General features: G+C 39.5%; 1 protein-coding gene across 1 annotated transcript in view; it reads left to right on the top strand.

The window, feature by feature from the left end:
* Positions 1–24,680, top strand: part of LOC125790043 (dolichyl-diphosphooligosaccharide--protein glycosyltransferase subunit STT3B-like) — a 180,810-nt gene that overhangs the window by 46,959 nt on the left and 109,171 nt on the right. The gene's annotated exons all lie outside the window — the stretch shown is intronic.

The following is a 24,680-nucleotide window of genomic DNA, read 5'->3' as shown; positions in this document are numbered from 1 at the left end:
TTAACGATAACAAAACAGGGAGACTAAAGAAACAAACGAGTAACTGAAACAAGACTAAAATAACTAAACAGAACAAGGATAACCAAATAATAAAATAAACCAAATACTAACAAACAAGGAACTAAAACAAGACAGGATCAACTAAACTTGGCAAGGGAGAAAAGAAGCAAAATAAACAAGGAGCTAGAAGTAAAACGAGATAAACACTGAACTAGGAAACGGGATATGAAAACACAGAGAAACGCTGAGAGACAAAACGACATGGGAAGGTGCAAAGACCGACGGAGGACAAGGTGGCAGAGGAGGGCTATTTATAGTAACATAAAACACACTAGAATTGGAAACACCTGGGGAAGGGGCGGAGCTACAAATGAGAAACACATGGTGGAAATCTACTGACAGGAGACACAGAGAGGCACAGGTCACGTGGGGAAAACACACAGAGACACGAGACAGGGCTAAGACGTGACAGTGAACTGATCATGAGCTCTGGAACAAAAATAAGAGAGCACTTAAAAATGATGAGTTTCTTTGATTTTACCAAATTGAAAACCTCTTGAATATAATCAAAAGTAAGATGCATGGTTACAAGCCATCAAACCACCAAACTGAACTGCTTGAATTTCTGCACCAGGAGTAAAGCAGCATCAAGTTATCCAAAAGCAGTGTGTAAGACTGGTGGAGGAGAACATGATGCCAAGATGCATGAAAACTTTTATTAAAACCAGGGTTATTCCAGCAAATATTGATTTTTGAACGCTAAAACTTTATGAATATGAACTTGTTTTCTTTGCATTATTTGATGTCTGAAAGCTCTGCATCTTTTTTTGTTATTTCAGCCATTTCTCATTTTCTGCAAATAAATGCTCTAAATGACAATATTTTTATTTGGAATTTGGGAGAAATGTTGTCTGTAGTTTATAGAATAAAACAACAATGTTCATTTTACTCAAACATAAACCTATAAATAGCAAAATCAGAGAAACTGAATCAGAGAAACATTTAGAAACTGAAGTGCTCTCTTCCTTTTTTCCAGAGCTGTAATAATAGATAATGAAAAAAATCTCATTCTGATCAGCGTATATTTTTTAAATTTAGATTAATCTGTTTACAGACATTCATACATTTATTTTTCATAGTATTCTGATTCATCCGTGAGGCCTTCAGAAGGATAGTGAAGAATTATAGCTTCCTACTTTCTGTCTTGTCATCTACACCAGTCTGGATTGTGAACATTACTCTATGCAATCAAAGCCAGTAGTTCCTCTCTGTAACTTCTCATCATATTACTCACCGTGGCCTTGGATTGATTTCTGCTGAATGACCACTTCTCAGAAGAGTAACAGTGGTGCTGAATTCCCTCCACTGGTATATCATCCTCCTCACAATGGACCGGCGGAGGCTGAGCTCTGTAGAAATGCTTTTGTGACCTTTTCCAGTCTGCTGAGCTTCCATAACTCTTTCTAAAGTGCTCAGAAATCTGCTTTATTCACTGCGTGGCACACGTCCAAAACCCTGTGTGGTGGAAACCCAAGTTTATGTTCTAACTCCCACTTCACTGCCACCCAGCTGCTCCAATAACTGATCCACAGGCTGAGGAGGTGCTGCAGTCTGGTGGAGACGTTCCTGTATTCTCTAAAAGTTCACCATGAGAGGCAGCAACACATGTATCTGCAGGATGTTCTGTTCATATGACTGAGATCACTGTTAGTGTTCCTCCTATCACTACTAGGGGTGACTGACTGTCACTGTATGAGATGATCCTCAGATCATTAATCACTCCTGCAGTTTACACTGTGAACTCTTCAGTCCACCTCAAAGGCAGGATTGAAGAGCATCACCACAAGAACTCCATACTCAAACCTGAACATCATCTGATCCCAAACACAACCTGGATTCATCGCTAAAGATGATATGGTTCCAGTTGATAATGGTGGCTGGCTGGTGGATGTCCTGGATGTTGGGCAATTTGACCATGGGCTTTGCGCAGACTGATTTAGGGCATGTCAGTTTGTGTTTGGTATCGTGTGGGAGAAAAAATATGCCTTGCGCAGCTCACAACACGCAAAAGTCATGTACTAATTCTCTTAATTATTATAAAATCATGGGTGTACGTTTTTAGTGTAACGTGAAATAAACCAATCAGTGTGCCAGTTATCATTACCTTTAAGAGGCAGATGAGCTCTGACTTTGGCACGTTGGTATCTTAACAGTGCAGCAGAGGATACTGAGCTGCTCGTTCCCACTGTGAAGATACACCAGCAGCTCATTTAAGAGAACAGTAATGTTATTTTATTCTTTATTCTGTTTATTGTTGAGATAAAAGCTGGCTTTGCAACACTAACTGACTTTAGTTTCACATTCAAATCATGGAAACAGCACAACACCTATACTTTATATTTGACAATATTTGATTAACTTTCCTTGTTCCTTACTCATCTTAAGTTTATTTACCTGAACTGAGTTTTATATATATATATATATATGCAATGAGCATGAGCATCTGTCAAATTCTCAATCTGCAGAATGTGGATGTTAAGCTACAGTTATTAAAACTGAACATAAATATAACTCCTTAGAAATGTCAGAAGTAAATATAACTTATAATAACTTATAGTTACTGTGCAGATTTTTAAGTATATTTTATTTTATAGTGTATTGCTGAAGGCTCTATGTGAAGTGTTGGTTGTCAGTCATGGTTGTGCGACTAAAGTCCAACACTATTTTAACAGCATGGGTGCAAGGTGTGAAAATAGACTGTTGACAGGGTGTAAGATAGTAATGAGCATCGTGACGCACCATTTGCAGGTGTACGATAGGGTCCAGTGTCTTTGGGTGTATTGTAGAGGCATGTCTAGCAATCAACAATCTCTCCAGGAAGTACACTACCCAAAAGAAGCCTCTGAGAGCCTAAGGAAGTAGGAGAAGTGGACCATGTGACTCTCATAGTGTTTTTCTTCCCAAAAAACTCTGGTTCTTTAACCAGTTCTGTTTGGGCTTATAAGAACCGTGGTGCTTTTCAGCATACTAGCCCTCGTTCCACCTTTTTTTATTGGAACTGTCTAAACGTCAAATCATACGTCACCAACAGAGGGCACTGCACAGAAGCGGTGAACACTGTGTTCACTGTGTGAACTGTTTGCATGGAAGACCCTAGTATTCTTTGGTTCCCACTGCAAGCGAACATTCCTGGTTCTAGAACCTACTTTTTTGGTGGAAACATGGCGAATGGTTCTAAATTAGCAATTCGCAAAGCATAGTGAAAAAAATCTATCAGGTGTGTTTTCTTGCCCAGGTTTGTCCTGATACATTGATTATTTAAACAAAAACAGCACTGATTGTCTGAACGCTCAGTTTTAGATTTGAGTTTTTTTTCTTATGGGTGAAAAACAAGCAGCAGTGAAGGTAAGAGAAGATGTATCAAATCAATTAGAGGCATTAGAGCACAAATATTGTTCATATCCAGAACAACCGCATGGAATGTCCTGAAGAAGAAAGTCGTCACTGGTGTATTAAGTAACAGATATTGAACAGGTAGACCAAGGAAAACCACAGCAGTTTTTTATCTAGAACAATGGATGGGTTCAGATTAAAGGTGCTATCTTCTCAACTGCATACCAGACCCAAATTTTATTACCTGAAAATAAAATCTAAAATGTTGATACTTTGTATCATATTCATCTTTTAATATCAAACCCAAATGTTTTTAGTCTACTGCAGATATAAAGAAGTTGGCCTCACTGTACTGCATAAAGAATCTTTTACATTCTCTCTCTCTCTTTGTCTCTCTCTCTGTCTCTCTCTCTCTCTCTGTAATGGATGGTGTGTGTTAAGGGAAGCCTGTACAGGAGGACAGGCCGTAGGGAGGAATGGGGGGGGGGTTGAGCAGAGATAAAGAAGATGAGCGAGGGAGGAAGATGGAGAGCAGGTCGAGGAGTTTCTGAGAGGGATTCTGACCTCCTAAACCACTCCGATAAAATGTCAGAAGATAGATGTGTGTATTTGTGTGTGTGTGTGTGTGTGTTTGTGTGTTTTCCTGTACTGAATGTTAAATGATGCTACAGTAAAGGAAAATAATAATAGAAGGTAAATTGGCTCTAAAAACCCACAGAAACGCATTATATTGATACTAGTTTAAATTTGTAATAACATTGATAGAAGGACAAAAAAGGGGGGGGTCTAGTTTTGCTGGATTACCATTGGTTACATTGACCATGGAGGCGGTGCTAGCAGTGTGGCTAGATGCTAATGGCACAGTGGTTATGCTGAATGAGGCTGGTAGTAGGCATGGTGCTAAAAACACAGTGCTGGTGCTAATCGTTGCTCTTAGCACTGCTGCCAGATTGTTAGCATTGTTAGTCTACCATTGTTAGCTGGTAGTCCAGCAAAAGTAGCCCTACCTGTTTTTTCAAACTGCTGCTGCAGTAGATGTTTGGCACTTGAATGACATTAGCGAGATGCTAATGGCAAAGCTAACAACTCGGCTGTGATGCTAACAGTGTGGCACCAACACTAATAGTGCAGTAGTTATTCTGAGTAAGGCCAGACGCCAACCAGTTGGCATTCTAACAATGTAGGTACGATGGTAATGATGGCACTGCTAATAAACCCTGCTGTGGTGCTAATCACATAGCAGCAAAGCTAATAGTGCAGAAGTTATGCTGGGTGAAGGCAGCGTTCAGCATGCCAAAAATGAGGAAATTTTATTTCCTCTTGTTCGAAGCTCTGATACTAAATTAGCACCAGAGATTTAAGCTGCTGTAAAATTAAAATGGTGCAATTTTAGCTTGATTTAAGGCGTCTCAGTGTCTTTGCTATCAAAACGACAGGAAAAGTACACCTTGCACAACTCAAAACACTGTGCAAAAAGACATGAACTAATTATCCTAATTAATCATGGGTTTGGTTAATTTTGGGAGTAGTGTGGAATACACCAATCAGAGTGTCTCTTGCTCATCATTCTCTTTAAGAGTCAGGTGAGCTCTGACTTTGGCAGATTGCTATTTTACCTGTGCAGCTACCTGGACGTGTTCAACAAACTCTTCTCAGCAATGTTATTTTATTTAGTATTCTCTTTATTGTTGATGGAAAAGTTGAGTTTGTGCTGCTGCGTGTTCATGTGTTGCCAAGATAGCGATGAACGACTGACTGTTTTCTGTTACCAAGATAGACAAGCAAAACTCCAGAAATTTACCTGAACACACCTCATTTCCAGAACATCACGCCCATCAGTGTAGATATATTCAGAAGCTCTGCTGCTGTTTAAACCAGGCAGGAGGAAAAGAGGAGTGAAAATAGACTGTATGTTCTATGGGAGGTTTATTAGCTTAGCTTTAGCCTCAGAATCCTGCTATACTGAAAAATCTGCACCACCTCAATAACAGTCAGCTGATACACCAATTAATCTCCCTCACACACACACACACACACACACACACACACACACACAACCGCCTCTCTACATCTTACACACAAGCTGTGCAAATCCTGACAGCTGGAATTGAGCCTACACACACACACACACACACACACACTCACACACACACACACTCTGCAGGCTGGGGTGAGATAAGGACAGAGGGAGAGATGACAGGCGGTTCAGAGCAGGTGAAGGGGATTATGGGATATATTGATCAGTATCTGGATATGTTGCGGAGAAACCCTCAAGGACAAACACAGCTGAACACACCCGTCCAATAAGCTACACTCTTCATATGTGGGTTTATGTAAAGACAGACAGACAGACAGACGAGTAAAGGGACGGATGACTTAATAAAAGCACAGATAGACAGACAGACAGGTACAGTACCGACCAAAAGTTTGGGCACACCTTAAAATCAGTGTTTTTTCATTATTATTTTAAAATGTTCTGCACTATGACAAAAAAAAAACATATGAAATTATTAAAACAATAAAAAAGGGTTAAACTAACTAGAATAAGTTTTATATGTTTAGTTTCTTTAAAGTAGCACATTTTTCTTAGATGACAGTTTTACAAATCTCTGCATTTACCGGGGAAAGAACTAAGTTAAGCGGAGAGCTAGCTAACATTACCAGTGAAGAACTAAGGTTAGCAAAGAGCTAGCTAACATACTAATGTTAGCGGGGAGTTAGCTAATGTTACCAGGGAGATAACTAAGGTTAGCACAGAGCTAGCTAACATTACCAACGGGAAAGAACTAACGTTAGTGGAGAGTTAGCTAACACCACCGGGGACAGAACTAAGGTTAGTGAAGAGTTAGCTAAGATACTAACGTTAGCGACGAGTTAGCTAACATTACCAGGGCGAGAACTAAGCTTAGAGGAGAGCTAGCTAACAATACCGGGGAGTGAACTAAGGTTAGCTAACATACTAACTTTAGGGGTGATTAGCTAACATATCAACTTTAGCAGAGAGTTAGCTAACATACTAACTTTAGCGGTGAGTTAGGTAACAACTTTAGCGGCAAATTAGCTAACATACTAACTTTAGCGGTAAGCTAGCTAACACACCAACCTTAGTGGCGAGCTTACTAACATACTAACTTTAGCGAAGAACTAGCTAACATACTAACGTTAGCGACGAGTTAGCTAACGTTACCAGGGAGAGAACTAATGTTAGCAGAGAGCTAGCTAACATACTAACTTTAGCAGCGCGTTAGGTGACGTAACTTTAGTGGTGAGCTAACTAACATACTGACTTTAGCAAAGAACTAGCCAACATACTAACGTTAGTGACGAGTTAGCTAACATTACCAGGGAGAGAACTAATTTTAGTGGAGAGCTAGCTAACATTACCAGGGAATAAACTAAGATTTTGGTTTGTTTTTTGCCCCCAGTTTAATGTGTTTAATCTCTGGACTCTTTATAAAGAGAGAGGAGGTATCGACTGATTCAGGGGTTTAGCGCTGATAGTCTACTGATGCCACGGCCGTAACGGTGGTAATTTAGCTGCGGCCGGTGAACACACTGCGGCTATAATTTAACTGTGGTTAGTTTAATTTAACTGTGTGTTGGATTGATGGTGTCGGCGCTAAAACACAAAACCTTCTCCAGTGTGATTTATGTATATAAAGATGTGGCTGTATTTATTTGTTTGTTTGTACATTTATTTATTTATCTACTGACCTTAATTCACCTATACAACTGACAGTGTTACCATTAACATTGCTACAAATCAATGCAGAGAACTGTTCTGTAATGTTCTGTAATGTACATTATTCAGCCAAATGTTTGTGGACACCCATTCTAATGATAACTGCATTCAGCTACTTTTTGTTGAGCCCTTTGCTGACACATATGTGCAAATGCACACGCACAGCTTATAGATGGGTATAAAGCTCCAGTATTGAGAACCCTGTAGAGCAGTAGTGGAACTGTGTTCTCTGGAATGATAAAGCTCTGTACAGTACTTTTATAATGGGAGGAGTAGAGGAGTTGGTTGGGAATGAGGTAAGATGATGATCATCCAACAATACAACATCTTGACCTCTGTATCTTTCTTGTGGTTGAATACAATCAAATCCTCACAGAAATCCTCCAAAAGAAGTAGATCGTCCACTACAGACAGAAATTCAGAGATAGAGAGAGATAGAAAAGGGAAAGAGAAAAAAGAGAGGCTAGATAGATATATATGGTTTAAGAGATGGATAGAAAGATGGGTAGGCAGATAGAGAGGGATAGAAAGGATGAGTAAGAGAAAGACAGAGTTACAGAAAGATATAGATAGAGAGATAGACCCTCTTTCTTACAGGGTGGGATAGATAGATAGATAGATAGATAGATAGATAGATAGATAGATAGATAGATAGATAGATAGATAGATAGATAGATAGATAGAAAAGAGAGCTAAAGCTAGAGAGAAAGAGAGACAAATGTAGAGTAAAAGGTAGACAGAGAGAGAAAGAGGTCTAGACAGGAAGAAAGAGAGAAAAGAGGATAGATAGATAGATAGATAGATAGATAGATAGATAGATAGATAGATAGATAGATAGATAGATAGATAGATAGATAGATAGATAGATAGATAGATAGATAGAGACAAGAGAGCTAAAGCTAGAGAGAAAGAGAGACAAATGTAGAGTAAAAGGTAGACAGAGAGAGAAAGAGGTCTAGACAGAGGAAGAAATAGAAAGAGGGAAAGAGAGAAAATAGGATAGATAGATAGATAGATAGATAGATAGATAGATAGATAGATAGATAGATAGATAGATAGATAGATAGATAGATAGATAGATAGATAGATGCCTTTGATGCCTGCCTTTGATGTGGACTGAAGAGTTCACAGTGTAAAGAGTTACAGATAGACAAAGAGAGAAAAATATAGAGTAAAAGGTAGAGAGAGAGAAAGAAGGCTAGACAGGGAGAAATAGAGAAACAGAGAGAGAGATATATAGAAAGAGGGAAAGAGAGAAAATAGGATAGAGATAGATAGATAGATAGATAGATAGATAGATAGATAGATAGATAGATAGATAGATAGATAGAAAAGAGAGCTAAAGCTAGAGAGAAAGAGAGACAAATGTAGAGTAAAAGGTAGACAGAGAGAGAAAGAGGTCTAGACAGGAAGAAAGAGAGAAAAGAGGATAGATAGATAGATAGATAGATAGATAGATAGATAGATAGATAGATAGATAGATAGATAGATAGATAGATAGATAGATAGAGACAAAAGAGAGCTAAAGCTAGAGAGAAAGAGAGACAAATGTAGAGTAAAAGGTAGACAGAGAGAGAAAGAGGTCTAGACAGAGGAAGAAATAGAAAGAGGGAAAGAGAGAAAAGAGGATAGATAGATAGATAGATAGATAGATAGATAGATAGATAGATAGATAGATAGATAGATAGATAGATAGATAGATAGATAGATAGATAGATAGATAGATAGATGCCTTTGATGCCTGCCTTTGATGTGGACTGAAGAGTTCACAGTGTAAAGAGTTACAGATAGACAAAGAGAGAAAAATATAGAGTAAAAGGTAGAGAGAGAGAAAGAAGGCTAGACAGGGAGAAATAGAGAAATAGAGAGAGAGATATATAGAAAGAGGGAAAGAGAGAAAATAGGATAGATAGATAGATAGATAGATAGATAGATAGATAGATAGATAGATAGATAGATAGATAGATAGATAGATAGATAGATAGATAGAACACAAAAGAGAGATAAAGACAGTTACAGATAGACAAAGATTAAGATGGCGAGAAAGAAAGAGGAAGAGCAAAAGAAAGAGGACTCGACAGAGCATGAAAGAGAGAGAAAGAGAGAGAAATGGGCGAGAGATGTATAACTGCAGTGTTTGGTGTGTGTGTTTGTGTAGTGTGTGTGTTTGAAGGCTGTGGGTGTTTTCCTCTATAGTTCTGTCAGACGGCTGCTGCACTGTCACCTTCAACCAGTACTTTTGACAGGTGTGTGTGTGTGTGTATATAACTCTGCAGCCATCCATTATACTGGCCCTCTTTCAGTTATTCAGTTGCGTGTGTGTGTGTGTGTGTGTGTGTGTGTGTGTGTGTGTGTGTGTGTGTATTGAAGAGCTGCCATGTCTCTCTGGATCTGTACTATATGAGAGGTTCACAGAGTGCATTTATTAAGCCCTCTCTCACTCAGTATATACTGTACTGTTTATACACATTCACCAACAAAGAGAATAAATAACAGTTCTGTCTCAGGCAGATATGTAAATGATTACAGGTGTGTTCTGATTGGACATTGGGTCTTACCACTCAGAGGCTACTGTTGGGTAGTGTTCCTCCTGGTGAGAGATCGCTGACTGGTAGACATGCCTCAACAATTCAGGAAATTGCTCGCCTTCTGCTCATTTGCAGTGGTGTTTTGAAGCATATTGTTTTAGCAATGAATCCAGGTTCTGTTTGGGATCTGATGATGTTCAGGTTTGAGTATGGAGTTCTCGTGGTGATGCTCTTCAATCCTACCGTTTATGTGGACTGAAGAGTTCACAGTGTAAACTGCAGGAGTGATTGATGATCTGAGGATCATCTCATACAGTAACAGTCAGTCACCCCTAGTAGTGATAGGAGGAACACTAACAGTGATCTCAGTGACTTGTGCTGCCTCTCTTGCAGAACTTCCAACTGATAGAATATTTTATTAGTGTTCAATATTAAACTTACAATGTAAAAAAAACATGAAAAGAAAGAAAACACACTGAATGAGAAGGTGTGTGTCCAAACTTTTGACTGGAGGTGTCCTCAAATATCTGGACATATAGAGTGGATATATTGGGACAAGATGATGGAGGGTGTGCAGTGTGATAAGAAACCAATGCCCCAAGACATTTCTGTGTGTGTGTGTGTGTGTGTGAAAGAAAGACAGCCTGACAGTGTATTTTCTGAAGCTGTTATAGAGCTCTGTTAAAGCCTGCAGGAGTCTGTTAAACGAACTGTTACTGTCCGCTGGCACACTGGACTGTTCAAAGAGTGTGTATGTGTGTGAGTGTGTGCTTTCCTGTCAGTTTGAGTTACTATAAAACCACTATTGTCCTTGAAACACTGAAACAAATGTCAGATTTGTATCTAGAAGCGTCCACCCACCATGTCTCACACACACAAATACATACACACACATACATAGACAACGTACAACTTTATCTGTATGAATATAATGATGATCTATTAGAGTAATTACAGTATTAGAGTAAAAGGATAATAATAAATGAGTTTATTGGAGGAAAACTGTTCTATAACTGAAAAGAGGTTCCAGTTCTCTGTTGGTTGTTCTATCTTGGATATAAAATGAGATTGTTGGGTATGGAGGTTCTACAGGGTCTCTTAGTCCAATGATAAGCCCTCTCTCAAAGTCTGTCAACCGGGCGAAATTTCTTTGATTATATCATAGATTTCTCACCAGCAGGTAAACTACCCAAGTAGTCTCTGAGAACAAGACCCCACACTGTACAGAATCATGTACATACCATATTTTTCACAGTATAATGCGCACCGAATTATGAGGCGCATTATGCAACACTAGTGAGGAACAGGGGTGTCACCATGTTTTCCTTCTAATTCAACAGGTCTCACCTGTAAAGCTAACAACATGCAAACAAAACTGTAGTTCTGTAATTCTTTAAAAATATGTATTTTAAAGTTAAACAAGCACTGTATGTTAATCTACACAGATTTCTCTCCTTAAAAAAAAACTTTATTTGGTAAGCTTCGATTTCCAGATTTCCACTGAGGCTGGGTGCAGCAGCATTAGCATTAGCAGCTGTTTTAACATGGTAAACTCGCAGACTACAGTCCGATTTACTCAGCTCTGAACGGTGAAAGAGCTAGCATTTAGCATGGTTAGCAGCTAATGCTAATACTGCTCCAGTGTCGGTGCTGGAGAACTAAACTGAAACTCCTGTATAACACTGTACTTCAGCGGAGAGGTTTTACTGCTCCTTAATACCTGACTGGTAGAATTCATACATGAGAAGCATCAGATTTTGGGGGAAAATTAAAGGATTTTAAGTGGAAAATATGGTACATACAAGCCGTTAGACCATCCATCAGCCGGTTGACTTAACCGTCAACTGTTGACTTTGTTTGCAGTGGTGACAGTGGATGAACAAGAAACCTGGACTGTTCGGGATCTGATGATGGTTGGGTTCGAGTATGGAGGTCTTGTGGTCAACGCTTCATTCCTGTCATTGAAGCTACAGTTTTAAGGCTTAGTGGTTCAGGTTTCTCATCCACAACAACACTAAAAAATGACAAATAAGTTGAGGATGGCTTAAATGGAAGGCAATTAATTAAAACAACCATCCAGCATCTACCAGTCCAAGTTTGCCAAATAGACGAAAGGTCTTTGCAACAATTGCTTAATAGAGAATAGCTATCTAACAGTGAGCGATCTCTCAGCAGGAGGTACACTACCCAAGCAGCCTCTAAAAACAAGACCTAACATTATGTTCTGTATTGCAATGTCTGGATCAGACTGTTTGTTTGGTGTTAATAAAGCTGAGGCTCGTTCTCCTGCTGTATCTTTCCACCGTGTCCTCCTCTGATCTGTGAAGCTTCATATTTAAACAGAGCATGGTTTCCTCCGCTGTGGCCATTTAAGGCCTGCGTCCGCTGTGTCCAGCCTCATCTCTGAGCTTTAAACACCCACATGGTGACTATAAAAAGAAGCTGCTTGACTTTAGTTTGGTGAGAAGTTTGTTCCCGTTTCTCCAGGGTGATGGTAGGTGAGGCAGGAACACACTCTGTTCTGATTTCTGCTGTTAGATCCAGTTTTAACTGGAGAGCAAACACTGAGCTTTCATTTATAGATTCAGTACAGTTTTACTTAGTTTGAATACTTCATATTTATGTTCATATACCATGCCTTCCAAAAGTATTGAAAGAGTGAAATCAATACCTTTATTTAATCTTTAGACTGAAAACACTAAAATTTGACTTTAAAAGATTTTTTTTTACTATTTACATCTGGATCTGATACACACTCACAGTGTTTCTTTTAGGGCTGCACAATTTATTGTTTAAGCATCGTCATTGCGATGGCGTCCATTCACATGGTTGGGCACGTGCTTGTAAAAGCACATGTCGAAAGCTGTGCACCTCAGTCCAGCACAGTTTTGCGCAGATATTTCCATTTGCAGCTGAATTCACGCTTTTAATCCCAGAAAAACTACGCTCTTATTCACCTTTTAAAAGCCATTTAAATGCCTGATTAAAGGGCCGATTACTGTTCTTTTGCTGTTTTCCTCGAGAAAACAGGTGGCGGGGCTGCTGGTGGCATCATGGACCCTGCATTATTTAAAGAACATTTGCAATTTAGTGTTTTTCCAATATTGCGCAGCCATAGTTTCTGTCATCAACTGCTGTGTTTTGCCTTTGTCTGCTGATTCAACATCTGTTATGTAGTACACCAGTGACAACTTTCTTCTAACTGTGTATCAGATCCAGATGTGAATACTTGGAAATAAAAGCTTAGATGTTGATCTTTTGAATCATATTTGTATTTTAATATCAAACCCAAATATTTTCAGTCTACAGCAGAAACAGGAGAGCTGTATTTTGTCTAGTTTTTGACAATGGATTTTTTGCAGTGTAGAGAAACTCAAATCACTCAAATTAAACACTCACCCACTATAAACCAGTTATTACACATCAGTATATCAACAAACATCAACAGATCTCAGTACAGAGTGTGTCTACAACACAGCAGAACTCAGATTAGATCAGTATCTGCTGATATTGCATTGTATTGTATTAAAGGACTCTGATCAGGTCACTGGGTAAAGTAAGTTGATGGGCACTTTCCTAATTCATTTCTATGATAAGTGTACCTAAACTTCCGACCGCGGCTGTATAAACAGCCCGGGACAGAGAACAGTAAACAGGAGCACAGTTCTGAAGCCACTTTGGCTAAAGCAATTTTGACAGCTTTGGCAAACGGTGTAGAAAATCTGGAGACGTCTGTGGGTTTCTAGAACGCTGCTCAATAAATTACCGCATATGCGTCCAAACGTTTGGGCAGCAGCCAAGACACACTGTAATAGGACTAGCAGTGTTCTGTGAAGCTTCCTCGTTCATCTTCGTTTTAGTTAAATCACACCAGAACTTCTCCAGTTCGCTGTTTCAAAAGCAGCTTTACACCAATGCAGGAACAGCCCCTTAATAAGCATAACAAAGTCAGACAGGGTCAGGAATAGTTCTGAGAAGATCTAAAACTTGAAAGGAGAAGAGAACTTAGAGGAACTCAAAGAAATCCTGCTTCCATGGGACATGTCAAAAATCCTAGACCATGATGCAACAATCAATGACAAAAGGTTGAGTCCCAGCTGCTCCATAAATGCTGGATTGGTGATAAATCTGCATCACATGGTTCCACATCAAAGGCAGAATTTAAGCACCCCATACACTGTCATTATGAGCAGTAGAGTATTAAAACTGAGCTTTTAAAAACGTTTTGGGGCTGTTTAAATGAGCGAAATCTGTTCAGAATGATGATAATTAACATTGCAAAACTGAAGAAGCATTATTATTATTTAATAAAAAAGTTTATTAAGAACAGATTTTCGAAAGATGCAGGAACGATGACTGAACGACTTTCCTCTAATTTAATATATTTTTACATGTTTTAAGAATATAAAATACTTTCTAAACAAACTATTTTTTTTAGATTGAGCTTATATTCTATGTCAAGATACAAACAAGTGGAGTGTGCACTTCGCCATCATGCAACTTTTTTTTTTTAAACAAATTTGATTTCTTACTTTGCTATATTGTGATTATCACACCATAGCTTTATATAAAATAAAAATAGCATTAAAAAACAGACGCCTACATCACAGATTATTTTCTTGAGCCTGACCTGACCCAACCGGAAGAAAGGCCTAAAAAAATGGTGGGAAATCTCGACCCAACCTCAATCTCAGGTCGGGTTGGGTTCGGGCAGAGAAGCTAAGCTCTACCATGTAGGTCAGTGCTTGTAGGGCTTGATGGTACAGTAATATACAGTATGATTGGACAGTAGATACCAGGTGTACCAATCAGACTCTCAGAATGTGGGCAGCGTTCCTCGTCTGGTTTTGAAGGATTCTTCAGAATAGAGCAGCGTTCAGTTCGCCAGGCAGGTGGAGATCCAGGTGGGTGGATAGTCAGTCAGTCAGTCAGATCCAGGTAGGTGGAGAACCCGGCAGGTGGGCAGTCAGACAGGAGGAGATCCTGACAGAAGCAGAGCCAGGCTGATAGACTGGCAGGTAGGTAGAGAGTGAGACAGGCGGCAGGTGGCAGGATAGACCGTTGGACAGACATGTGAAGAGTTCTGAGCAGAGAGCTCGACAGGTTCAGAGCCAGACAGAAAGAGGAAAAGTCAGGTAAACAGAGAGAGAGAGAGAGAGAGAGAGCTGGTGAGAGATAACAGAGTTTATCTGAGGAGAAAAAAACGTCTCAATCTGCTCATCTTTTTATCTATAATCTCATCCTGGATAATCCCCTCCTGCAGACAGTATAAACAGGAACAGAAGAAGAAAAGATGAGAGGAAGACCTGAAACTTGTGAAACAATCAACAGATCAGGAGAGAGGAGCTTAATGCAGGATGATTAATATACTATGAGTAGTGCTGCACGATGTGTCCAAAATTGATATCATAATATTCAGCTCTGTAAAAAATAAAGAGACCACTTCAGTTTCTGAATCAGTTTCTCTGATTTTGCTATTTATAGGTTTATGTTTGAGTAAAATGAACATTGTTGTTTTATTCTATAAACTACAAACAACATTTCTCCCAAATTCCAAATAAAAATATTCTCATTTAGAGCATTTATTTACAGAAAATGAGAAATGGCTGAAATAACAAAAAAGATGCAGAGCTTTCAGACCTCAAATAATGCAAAGAAAACAAGTTCATATTCATAAAGTTTTAAGAGCTCAGAATTAGATCAATATTTGGTGTAATAACCCTGGTTTTTAATCACAGTTTTTTTCATGCATCTTGGCATCATGTTCTCCTCCACCAGTCTTACACACTGCTTTTGGATAACTTTATGCTGCTTTACTCCTGGTGTAAAAATTCAAGCAGTTCAGTTTGGTGGTTTGATGGCTTGTGATCATCCATCTTCCTCTTGATTATATTCCTAATTCTGGGCCTAATTCAGCGAAACACTGAGGAAGGAAGGTGCCTGCCTGATGACCCCTGAGAAGTGCTTGCACTGAAGTTTGTGTTACAGTTTGGATGAAGGGGATTGGTGTGGTCCTGCTCTTGTAGTAATTTTTCTCATGAGTTTTTGTAGACGTCTGAGTACTTGGCAGTTGAGGCACGGACCATGAACATAGTTCGCTATGCTTCTGGATTCTTGTCGAGCCAGTATCAGATGGTAGTGGTTGCTGTGTTCTGCTCACGCAACTTATAATGTGATTTATTGTGTGTGATTGTGCTTAGGTAAGTGTGTTGTTGCCATAGTTAAAGGAAGTGATTAAGGAGGGATTCTGTTTGTTCATAGGTTATTTTTTGGTAGGTCTGTTACTTGGCAGTTGAGGCAATGGACCATGAACATAGTGTTAGGCTGTGCTTCTGGATTCTTGTCGAGCCAGTATCAGATTGTGGTGGTTTTGCTATTGTTGTTAGTTGAGTGAGTAGTAGATCCTGGCTGAGCCCTATGCATAACCCCAGCTGTTAGGTGCAGGATTTGTCAATTTCCTGTATTATATTACTTACAGAGGTTTTTAATTTGGTAAAATCAAAGAAATGCATCATTTTTAAGTGAGGTGAGGTTTATTGGCCTGAAGTGTGCTGCTAACCCTGGCTAGCACTGTTGGAGCAGAATTAGCACTACTCACTAGTCATGCTAAGTGCTAGCTCTTTTGCTGTTCAGAGGTGAGTATTAAAAGACTGTAGTCTTTGTGTTTACTGTGTTAAAACTAACCGCTAGCTAATAGCACCCTGGCTTACTGGAACACTCAGCGTTCCTCAGTGTAGCGCTGTCGAGTGGCATTAGCTGCTGCTGCACCCAGCCTTAGTGCAAATCTGGAAATCTAAGCTTACTGTAAATAAACAGAAGAGATTTACTCACCCAAATAAATTGTTTTAGGAGAGAAATCTGAGCAGATTAACATCCAACACTCGTTTAACTTTAAAATAAGTTTTTGTTTTTAAGAATTATAGTTTTATTTACTTAACTTAGGTTAGCTTCACACGTCTCGCCTTTCAGGGGTTAGACCTGCTGAATCAGAAAGAAAATGTATAATCCGGTGCACCTTATAGTGCGAAAAATACAGTACTACATAATGTATACTTGGGAAATATACTTCAACTTTACTTCTACTTAAGTTTTGTTAAACATCTTATCGGATCAGGTCAGGGCAATATAACATCCTTTATAGTACGTTGGTATAAAGACCGTAAGAGGAAAAGTGAGGCAAACAGAGTGTTTGTGACGGTATAAAGGGCAGAGTTGCAGAGAGATAATAGAGTTTATCTGAAGAGGAAAACATCTGAGATCAATCTGCTCATCTTTATCTATAATCCCATCCTGGATAATCCCCTCCTGCAGAGATTCAGCTGGAGAACAGAAGACAAGGAAGACCTGACAATGACTTTAGGTCGAGAGAGAGCAGGAGAGGAGCTGAATCCAGGGGTTTTTGTCCTGCACTCGTTTAGTAATCGATCCCTCTATCTCTCTCTCTCTCTCTCTCTCGTTCCGCCTGGTACATCAGATCGCTCTTCTAAGCAGCCGTGTTGGCGCTGCCAGCTGGCCGTCTGACCCGTCCTGCAGCTGCAGAGGGCATTACCTGTACTGATCCAGCTGCAGGAGCTCTCCTTAGATCATCTCAGGGGCACCACTTGCCTTTAATATGCAGTTAAAGATACAGAGAGTTCTGAGAGTTCAGAGCTTTAAAATAAAAGAGTCGGTTTTTCTCAGACAGACTGACAGTAATTACACTCCACTGTAATTGTAATTGTGTATTCATTTTATTAGTTTAAGAGGGGTGATGTATGGGTTTAGGGGAGGGGCAGGAAGGAGAGCTGATTGGGCTGAACAGTGTGCCTCTGATAGCAGCAGGGGGCGGTATTATTGATTGATTGCTTGATTTGATTGATTGATTTGCATATTGTGACATCATCTTCGCCTATAGCACAATTAAGAGGATGCTACAAAGGGTGCTATGTTTTTTAAAGCTTAGAAAATGTTTATACAATTTTACGCAGGACATTTGTTTGTTTTATTACTTCAGCTATTAATGAATATACGGTTTATGATTAAGGGTTCATTGCCTCTTTAAGTTATGTTATGTAAGTTACGTAAGAACTACAATTTTAAATCATAATCGAGAAACGCTCATGTACTGTATTTGAAGAATATAGATTTTTAATTTAATAAATAAAATTGTAATTTAAAAGGTGTTTTTTTTAATATATTTATTCAGGTTATCTTTGCCTGATATTAAAGTTTGTTTGATAATCAGAAAAATATCAGTTTGACAGAAAAGCAGCGAAAACTAAAGAAATCTGTAAGTGGGCAACTGTATAAAGGTTATATTATTTAAATAAATGATACATTAGATAAGCAATAAAACATTAAAAAAACTGTTATCATGAAAGGGCTTTTCTTAATAAGTTTTAAAGACTAAGCCCTGAGAAGATATGAAATCATTTTTTTTTTCATTTTTTAAATAAAAATGAAAAGGACGAGCTTTCAATTATTTACCTCCAGCATGTTCTTTCTGAACGCCACTCTTCTCTCGCTCTTTGTTGCTGCAGTTTATCTTTTTTCAGAGTTTAATTCAGAAGCTGTGGTGGTGTTTGAGCAGCTCCTCAGTCTGGAGAGCGAGCGATTTCTCATTTTATTATTCTTTTATTCAGGCGACCTTTGTGCCGCGGGCTTTGTTAATGGGAGTGTGCTGTTATTTGCGCTGCTGTACAGCGGGGTAAATTGAAGCGAGGTGAATTGAATAGCGAGCGGGAGGACGAGGACGGGTAAAGAATGAGTAATTCCTCACTCGTTCTCTGAGCTGAGGGCCGTGACTCGCAGGGTTCGGGCTCCAGGCTGGAGATAAGAAGCTCTTCATGTGGTTTTTCTGCAGAGAGATAGCAGGACTCCTCTCTCTCTGTATCCAGTAAAAGAATCACTTTCCTTCACGTTAAACTGAGAAATCAGCTGAAGACGAGCTTCTCCGACACCGAACACCATGCTTACAGATACACTTACAGCCTTCCTGTAGTTCAGCTCAGCATTTTCTTATTTTACTACAATTCTATTCTATTTGTTCATGTACAGCAATGTGAAGTTGATACTTGGATTTCTGCATAAATTGGTCATTAAATGTGTTCTGATCTTCATTTACGTCACAACAATAGACAAACACAGTCTGATTAAACTAAAACCACACCAAAAATATATGTTTTCATGGTTTTATTGAACACAACATGTTAATATATTCACAGTGATGGGGGGAAAAGTGTGTGAACCCCTAGACTAATGACTTTTCTAAGAGCTAATTGAAGGCAAGATGTGATGAGTTGTGATTGGATGTGTTGGTTAAAGCTGCCCTGCTCTATAAAAAAACACACACCAATTTTGAGTTTGCTGTTCTTAAGAAGCATTGCTTGATGTGAATCATGCCTCGCACAAAAGATCAAGCTCTCAGAAGACCTACGTTCAAGAATTGTTGACTTGCTTGAAGCTGGAAAGGGTTACAAAAGTATCTCTAAAAGCCTCGATGTTCATGTTTCCACGGTAAAACAGACGCTCTACAAATGGAGAAAGTTCAGCACTGTTGCTGCTACTCTCTCTAGGCGTGGTGAAGTCCTGTAAAGATGACTGCAAGAGCACAGCACATGCAGAATGATCAATGAGGTGAGGAAGAATCCTAGAGTGAGCGTCAGCTAAAAATCTCTGGCACATGCTAACAACGGAGGAAGTCACTGCTGTCCAAAAAAACATTGTTGCACGTTTGAAGTTTGGAAAAAAGTGCACCTGGATGTTCCACAGCACAGTACTGGCTAAATATACTGTGGACAGATGAAACCAAAATTTAGTTGTTTGGAAGAAAAACACACAACGCTATGTGTGGAGAAAAATAAAGACACAACACACCATCATCAAAACCTCATCCCAACTGTGAAACATGGTGGAGGGGGCATCATGGTTTGGGGCTGCTCTGCTTTGCTGCCTCAGGGTCTGGACGGATTGCCGTCATCAACGGAAAAATGAATTTCCAAGTTTACCAAGACATTTTGCAGGAAAACTTAAGACCATCTGACATTTAAGGAAAATCCAGATATTGTTGTTCTTTCTCTTTCCCTCGTTTCTTATCCTCCTCTCTCTCTCTCGCGCTCCAGGACACATCCAGCACTCACACAGCAGCGTCTGAGAAACAAACGGCTGATAGTGTTTCCTGCCTGTCCAATTACACAGCCAATTACAGCGCAGCGCTGAGGTGTGCGCTAATGATAGAAGAGGAGGGGGGAGTCTAGAACCCCTGTAGTGATGGATGCTCCGGGTCACACTCGTCTATAACAGCCTCCTGTCACAGACTGAACGCCACTGACACTCGTTTAATAAAAATAACTCACTACTGTCGTCTCAGCCTCACTTACCTCCATATAATAAATTATAATCAGAGGATAACGTCTAAAATAAATAATAAACAAAAGAGTATACTCCTCAGAATTTCCTAAAATGCTATAATTAACAAAAAGCTTAATCGTCTGTGCATAACCTATAGATCAACCTTAGGTCATCCATAGATCACCTGTAGATCATCCATAGATCTCAAGTGCATTGCCCTCTAGTCACCGGTAGATCATTCATAGGTCTTTCATAGATCACCTGCCAATCATCTATAGCTTACTTATACATCACCCAAAGATCACCTGCAGATCAAATTAAAAATGAATACAAAGCCTTACTCTCGTTTGATTTCACTCAGACGCTCTGCAGCCAATACGCATCGTCTCACTTCAGGTGGAAGAAAAGAGAAGAAGAATGGGGAACGTCTCAGTGCTCACACTTCCCCTGAAAAAGACTTTGATTTATTAACTTCTGAGGAAGCGTGTAAAAACCCAACAATAAAGAAAATAAAGTCCAGAAATCACCAGACAGAAAACCCCACTGCCCGTCACTGAACTGAATAGGTAATCCATAGTTCACATGTAGATCATTCATAGGTCGCCTATATATCGCCTGTAGAACATTTATAGTCATCTATAGATCACCTGTAGAACATTTATAGGTCACCTATAGATCGCCTGTTGATCATCTATAGGTCATCTATATATCACCAGTAGACCATCCATAGAACACCTGTAGATCATATATAGACTTTCCATAGCTCACAACCACATCACCCAAAGATCACCTGTAGATCTTCTATAACTCGCTTGCATATTCTTCGTAGATAACCTGTAGATCATCCATAGGTCATCTATAGATCACCTGTAGATCATCCATAGGTCATCTATAGATCACCTGTAGATCATCCATAGGTCATCTATAGATCACCTGTAGATCATCCATAGGTCATCTATAGATCACCTGTAGATCATCCATAGGTCATCTATAGATCACAACCACATCACCCAAATATCACCTGTAGATCATCTTTAGCTCACTTGTACATCATCCATATATTACCTGTAGATCATCCATAGATAATCTATAGATCACCTAGAACATATATAGGTCATTTATAGAACACCTGTAGATCATCTATAAGTCATCTTTATCACCTGTAGAACCTTTATATGTCACCTATAGATCACCTGTAGAACTTTTTTAAGTCATCTAAAGATCACCTGTAGGTCATTTTTAGATAACCTGTAGATCATCCATAGGTAATTTACAGATCACTTGTAGAACATTTATAGGTCATCCATAGATCACTTGTAGATCATATATAAAAAATCTATAGATTACCTGTAGATCATCTATAGATTAGCCATATATCAAACTGGATCATCCTCAGGCTGCTCATAGATCATTATAAATCACCCATAGATCACTTCAGGTCATCTATAGGTCACTAATAGGCTAGGCTTATTTCAGAATCAGGTTTGTGAGAGTTCAGTGACGGGCAGTGGGGTTTTCTGTTTGGTGAGTTCTGGGCTTTATTTTCTTTATTGTTGGGTTTTTACACGCTTCCTCAGAAGTTAATAAATCAAAGTCTTTTTCAGGGGAAGTGTGAGCACTGAGACGTTCCCCATTCTTCTTCTCTTTTCTTCCACCTGAAGCGAGACGCTGCTTATTGGCTGCTGAGCGTCTGAGTGAAATCGAACGAGAGAAAGGCTTTGTATTCATTTTTCGTTTGATCGATTTCTGCCTCCTAATCAGACGCGGCCGGGCCGAGCGGCTCTTAGGCGAAGCTCCGTATCCCACACTGCCTTCTGAAGTGATTTTAATTACGGAAAAGTTGTTTACTTTCTGTCAATTACGCTTTCAGACCAACGAGGTGCAGCGGCTGACAGACTGGTGTACAGTCAACAACCTTCACCTGAATGTGGACAAGACAAAGGAAATGGTTGTTGACTTCAGGAGAGCACAACACACCCACTCTCCACTCAACATCGACGGGTCCTCTGTGGAGATTGTTAAGAGCACCAAGTTCCTTGGTGTCCACTTAGCAGATAACCTCACCTGGACCCTGAACACCAGCTCTACAGCCAAGAAAACCCTCCAGCGTCTCTACTTCCTCCGGAAGCTGAGAAAGGCCCGTCTCCCTCCACCCATCCTCACACTCTTCTATAGAGGGACCATTGAGAGCATCCTGAGCAGCTGCAAGACCCTCCAGCGTATTGTGAGGACAGCTGAGAGGATCATCGGCGTCTCTCTCCCCTCCATCACGGACATTTACACCACCCGCAGCATCCGCAAAGCAACCAGCATTGTGAATGACCCCACTCATCCCTCACACAAACTGTTCTCCCTCCTGCCTTCGGGAAGAAGGTACCGCAGCATCCGGTCCAGCACGACCAGATTCTGCAACAGCTTCTACCCCCAAGCCATCAGACTCCTCAACTGCAGAGACTGAACTGATGGTTTTTCTGTACATGCACACACACTCTTACCCCACTTACCCCAGAAAATGGAAAGCACTAAAAACCCTACTACCTCACTGGACTCTATTGCACACTGTGTAATAGAGGTAATTACTACCTCACTGGTCTTTTTTGCACACTGCAAAATTTGCACACTGTCTTGTTATTTATTATTCTTTGTCTGTATGGTGTTGTATTGTCTGTCTGCACTTTTGTACTGTTGCACTATTGTTCTGTCTACACTGTGTTTATGTGCACCATGGTCCCTGGAGGAACGTTGTTTCGTTTCACTGTGTACTCTGTATATAGCTGAAATGACAATAAAAACCACTTTGACTTTTTGACTTTGACTTTGAGGTTCAGGAGTGAAGCTGTGGAGTAACGAGCTCTAGCTCCACTCTCCGTTAGCATTAGCGCATTAGCACGTTAGCATGCGACTCACATCCTTCAGCCAGCGCTACAATTATAAACGCTCCAGTCGCTGCACTTTTATTCTATTAAACTACAGAACCTCCTGTCAGAAACTTCTATACAACCAGCAATGGACCAGCACTGAACTACTGCTATACTCTTACTACTGCTCTCTCTCTCTCTTTCTCTCTCTCTTTCACTGACCCTTCATTTCTTTTTCTCTCTCTCTATTGCTCTTTCTCTAGGTTTTAATGCTTCATTTTATAAACCTTTCTATGTCGTTTTCTCTCTCTGTATCTCTCTGTATCGCTCTCCCTGTTTCACTGTTCATTTACCTTTCTTTCTCTCTATTGCTCTAACTCGAGGTTTCACTGATTCCCTTCATCCCTCTTCATTTTTTATATCTTTCTCTCTCTGTCTTTCTCTGTTTCCCTTCATTTCTCTCTGTTTTTCTCTGATTGTCTTCTTCTCCCTTTATTTCTTTCGCTCTCAATCAATTCAATCTTTTTTTTTCAGTTCAATTCAAATAAGCTTAATTTTCATTACCATAGTAAATTACAGTGTTGCCAAAGCATTAATAAATTAATTGAAAAAAAAACAACATTTTATGAGTTAAATACAGTAAATACATAAATAAACAGTTTGCCAAACAATTCAAGTTAATTATACATTAATTATCATTGTAATCGACTGTGTGGATATCTGTCTGTATTAGAATCTGGTGTACAGTACAGTTTTTTTGGTTTTGGTGTTTATTACTGAATTAACCCTCTCTACCTCAAATCTGTTTCACTGTTCCTTCATTTCTCTTTCTCTCTATTGCTCTCTCTCTAGGTTTCACTGATTCCCTTCATTTACCTTTCTATCTATCTCTCTCTTTCTTCTCTCCTAAGTTGAATTAGTAAAAATATGAATGTAAAAATATCTAGTTGTGGGACTTTTCTGACAGATTCCCCCTAACCTATCCCAAACCTTAAACACAAAAATTGAATCTAAACCTAACCCTAAAATATTAAGTTAGTGTTAGAGTTGGGTGTAGAGTTTTATTCAATATGTGGTTGAGCATCAGTGAAGCAGCTATAAGGACCATCCACACACAGTGTTATCAAAAGTGCTATATGTAGTGCTAGTGTAGCTCCATATTCCACAGCTCATACATCAGGAAATCGTTAACACAGCGTATTCCTTGTTGTTAGTGAAGACTGTGATGTAACAGTTTTGGGGATTTTGGAATTGGCCTGTTTTATACCTCTGATTTAGTTCTGCTGGATATCTCTCTTTTGTCTTTTAGATGTTTCTTCTGGTCCTGGTTGCTGGGTTTTAGTCGTAACTGTTTTTTTTTTTTTTTTTTTACCTTTTTACCTGTATTATCCACGCTGAAATGGTTTGGTTTCAGCTTTTCTAAGCCAGGCTGTGTTTTCAGCGTAAATAATCCTTATTCTTGTTATCTGAGAGTGTCTGACTCATTTCTACAATCCTACAATTCAACTGTATGAAGATAAATTCAGCTCTTTATTCTACACAGCTAAACAGGTTCAGATACAACAGTGAACATATTCAAACAAGAGAATAGTCTGGGCTCCAGTCCATATAACCAGAGAGAGAGAGAGAGAGAGAGAGAGAGAAAGAAAGAAAGAAAGAGAGAGAGAGAAGGATCTGTGAAGTTTGGAATTTATTTTACCCTCCAATCCATCTTCACAAGCTATCCTCCTCCAGTCAGAATTCACTGTACAGTAAAAAGAGAGGTAGAGATGGAGGGATGGGAATGGAGAGGTAGAGATGGAGGGAGGGGAATGGAGAGGTTTGTGTGTT

This window comes from Astyanax mexicanus, unplaced genomic scaffold (assembly GCF_023375975.1).
Source record: "Astyanax mexicanus isolate ESR-SI-001 unplaced genomic scaffold, AstMex3_surface scaffold_34, whole genome shotgun sequence".
Classification (NCBI taxonomy): domain Eukaryota; kingdom Metazoa; phylum Chordata; class Actinopteri; order Characiformes; family Acestrorhamphidae; genus Astyanax; species Astyanax mexicanus.
Note: the sequence above shows the minus strand (reverse complement) of the source record. Positions and strands in the feature narration are given on the sequence as shown.